At 33.5% G+C, this 3920-nt stretch overlaps 1 long non-coding RNA gene across 1 annotated transcript; it reads left to right on the forward strand.

The window, feature by feature from the left end:
• The first annotated feature begins 294 nt into the window (after positions 1 to 294).
• On the forward strand, positions 295 to 3447 carry LOC113094086 (uncharacterized). The gene is made up of 2 exons (XR_003287976.1): positions 295 to 2781; positions 2865 to 3447. It is a non-coding gene; the product is annotated as an uncharacterized LOC113094086 (long non-coding RNA).
• Positions 3448 to 3920: the final 473 nt, after the last annotated feature.

Consider the following 3920-nt stretch of genomic DNA (forward strand, 5'->3'; position numbering starts at 1 on the left):
CTCTGTGACGGGAGGCAGCTAGCAGACGGTCGGTTTAGCCAGTCTGTCTGCTTCCTGACCTGGGCCCCAGTTAGTCAAGTATAAACACTAAGACTATTTGCCATATTTCTAGACAGAAGAGTGGCGCCGCCCCAGGAGGGATGAAGACCATCTCTTTTAAACAGGTCAGGTCTGCCCCAAAAGCTCGTCCAATTGTCTATATAACCTATGTTATTCTGTGGGCACCACTTAGACATCCAGCCATTGAGTGATGACAATCTGCTATGCATCTCATCACCACGGTAAGCAGGGAGGGGACCAGAGCATATTACAGTGTCTGACATCGTGCTTGCAAGTTCACACACCTCTTTAAAGTTATTTTTAGTGATCTCCGACTGGCGAAGTCGGATGAGTGAACATAAGTTGAATAAATATGTTCTAGGTAATGTATTTGTGTGGTAACAACGTATGTTGGGTACACAAAACATGGATTTGTTTAAATAAGAGGCATTATTAATATCAGGATTTGTATATTTTCACAGTTAAATAGCAACTTACATAAATGTAAGCCTTTAAAGTAGCTACATAAAATGCCTTTGAAATAAAAGCAGCAATCAGAGGCATGTATTTATTTATTTAGTCTGTTTTAAAAGACAACGTAATTTAATGTAATGTGGTACAGTTCTTTTGTAGCAGTGTGGAAATGTTTTTTATTTATGTGTTTGTAACTGTTAATATAAAAGATAGGAAATAATAAAATATAAAAAAAAAATATATGCATTAAAAATATATTTACCAATAGGCTATTATCCAAAAACAGAAAAATCACCAAGAGTTTGTTCGATTTTAACTGCCACAATATAAAGTGAAATGTGCAGTGGTTAACTGACGTGAAATTCAAGACACGACTCAGCTGTATAATAGCATGTTCCTAAGTCATTTGAAAGCCCATTGTTTTGATGGCGAAAAACCATTGTTAAATCAGTCATGAAGAGTAAATGGATTTGAAAATGTGTGTAACAATCTTTTTTAAAGTTTTACTAAATTAAGTATGGATCTTATTCATTAAAGTGGATTATATTTCTTTGTATGCTTTAGGTGTAAATATCAGCTATTAATGCTAGAGAAGCCCAAATGATCGGTTAATGTAAATGTAATTGCTGTCATTAAGACTATTAAGTGGTGGCGTTCTTCCTTAAGCACTTTTATTTTTATGTATAGAGACAAAGGAAGTTTTTTTTTTTTTTTTTAAAGAAACATTGTAATAATTGTTCAATTAGTAAGGTTTAAATATGCTCACAATAAGTGTCCCTTTATGAATATATATATCAGCCAATATGTGAAATATGACAATGTTAAAAGACTTTAAAGTGTATGGAAATAACAATGACACAATATGGCTGTACTTTATAACTAAAAGAGCAATATTTAGAAAACGAATATGTGAAAATTCATTATGTGATTAGTAGGCTAATAATGAGTCAATAGTTTTGCCTGTGAGTTTTGCATTATAGAACTTATCTTAATAAAGATCTTATTATGGGTATTTTTTGTGAAGATTAATTTGTAATTGGATGGTAGAAGTGTAAAATAGTATTAATTACTTTAATTTAAGATTTTGAACTCAAATATTTATGGTTTAAGTACAGGCAAAATTGACTATAATTGTTGAATGTTTTATATATCTATTTATCTATATTGTATTATATTTGTGTTTTAGTATTTGTTGGTGTGTATTAAAAAAATATTATAGGACAAAAGTGCTTTCAATATAAGGTTATATAAGAATATGTTGTGTGTATGATTTAATCAGTTAAAGTCAGTGACAGAAGTGTCTGTTGTTTTATTTATAGAAATGTACAAGGTGCTGTATATTCATTATTATCCTAAAAGTAAAAAAATAATAAAAATAGGCTATTTCTAATTATTTTTGTGGAACGTGGTCAAATTTTTTTTCAATGATTTATTTAAACTGTATATTTATTTATTAAAATGATATACAATAGTTATTAAATACATATTTAGTGATCTATAAAGAGTTGTGTTAGTATTATTTAAATAAAAAAAATCAGAGGTAGCTATATTTTTTATAGATTGGTGAGAGCTATGGAAATAAATAAATGGACTTTAAGCACTGAAACATGCGATTTTGTAGCTATAATGTAAATATGTTGAATTTTGTGGTAAAATCCTATATCTTGTTTAGTAATGTGTTGTATTGACAAGTCAAGTTAGTAGATATTTATAATATTATAGTGGCATGATTGGATGTTTTTAAATAAAGATTTACAAAAACTATGATAGTGAAAGTGAAAGTCGTGACATTTGCCTAGTTTGGTAGCCCATACTAGGAATTGGTCTGCATTTAACTTATCCAAGTACACACACACACACACAGTAGTGAGAAGGGAAGACACCATGAACACATACACAGAGCAGTGGGCAGCTATAGATCCTGCGCCCTGGGAGCAACTGAGGGGTTCAGCAGAACAGGTTATTTTGCCAGGTGAGGGGGCGTGTTTCGGAGGGTAAGTGACGTCAATGTAACCCTTTATTTAAAGTGCTGAGTATGACGGTTCTGGCACTCAGTTGGACTGTTTGTTGAAGTCTGTGTAAAATGGAGAAAAGTGGTGAGAAGTAATTTTTTTTTTAGAGTGGAACAATGTTTTTATTGTATTTGTACCGACTGTATTAATCTTTATTATTGTAGTTGTTAATCTTTATATTGTATTTATTTTGTTGGCACAGAAAGCAACATGGTTGTTTCCAGGTTTGGGAAGAAAGACTTCGTTGTACCTAAAGGTATGTTTGTTGACTAAATAAATGTTCTTGTTTTTTGACCCATATGGGATATTTAGTTGTGACAATGGTTATGTTTCTTGCAGGTCTGAATGTTTGCTTCTTGACGGATTCCATGTGCCGTGGTTTGGACCAATACTGTGAGGGCGCATATTGTTGGGTTCATCCGGGCACTACTTTGGTCCGTTCAGCACAACAGCACGTTTATCATCTGAGAAGAGTAAACGGGGATGCCTTGTTAATCATTTACATTGGGACAAATGATGTCGCTAGTGGGGTTTCAGCGGAAACCGTCGTTAACCGAATGGCATTGCTTGTGGAACGCCTTCGTCACTCTTTTAAGTACAAACTGTATTTCGCTATTTGTTCTGTTTTGCCTCGTTATGTTGATGACAAGCAAACTAAACATACAGTGAAGCGATGCAATATATTGTTGGAAAGATGGTCTAGTGAGATGGACAATGTTGTTTTTTTGCGAACATGGAGAGCCTTTGTGTCTGGAGGATGTATATGTTCTGAAATGTTCCGTCCAGATGGACTTCACTTGAATGTGAAAGGGAAAGATCGTCTTTTTCAGTATTTCAAACATTTTTTGTGGAACTTTTGTAATTATATTCTTTGCTTTCCAAGCTTGCAGCAATAAAACTCTATGGAAATAAGCTTTTAAAAGTGCTGATGCAACTTATTTATTGTTCGATATTTTTGGGGTTAAAAAATGTTCTGCAAATATCAGTTCAATTGTGTTTATATACAGGGGTGCACATAAATGGTCCATAACCAAAAATAAATAAATAAATCTGTTAAATATGTTCTGACAATGTTAATACACAATTAGCCTTCCATTTTAGATCACAAGCTCCACTATATAAGTTTTATTTTCAACATGAATACATAACTCTAGTGTGTCCCATGCTGTTTTTAAAGCACAATGCAAAACTATGACATTCATCCACTGACGCTCTTACTTATACTTACTTGCAGGCAGTGCTTTAAGTGGCCCAAAAGAAGTGCCGGTACTCTATTATAGCCTATTTTATTAGGGGGGGGGGGGGGGGGGGGGTGTCTGCGGTCTTGGGTGACGGGATGGGGGGCTTATGATATTAGACTTCGTAGCCTATAATAAAAGATAATGAATTTCAAAC

The sequence above is a fragment of the Carassius auratus genome, unplaced genomic scaffold, assembly GCF_003368295.1.
Source record: "Carassius auratus strain Wakin unplaced genomic scaffold, ASM336829v1 scaf_tig00215255, whole genome shotgun sequence".
Taxonomy (NCBI): Eukaryota; Metazoa; Chordata; class Actinopteri; order Cypriniformes; family Cyprinidae; genus Carassius; species Carassius auratus.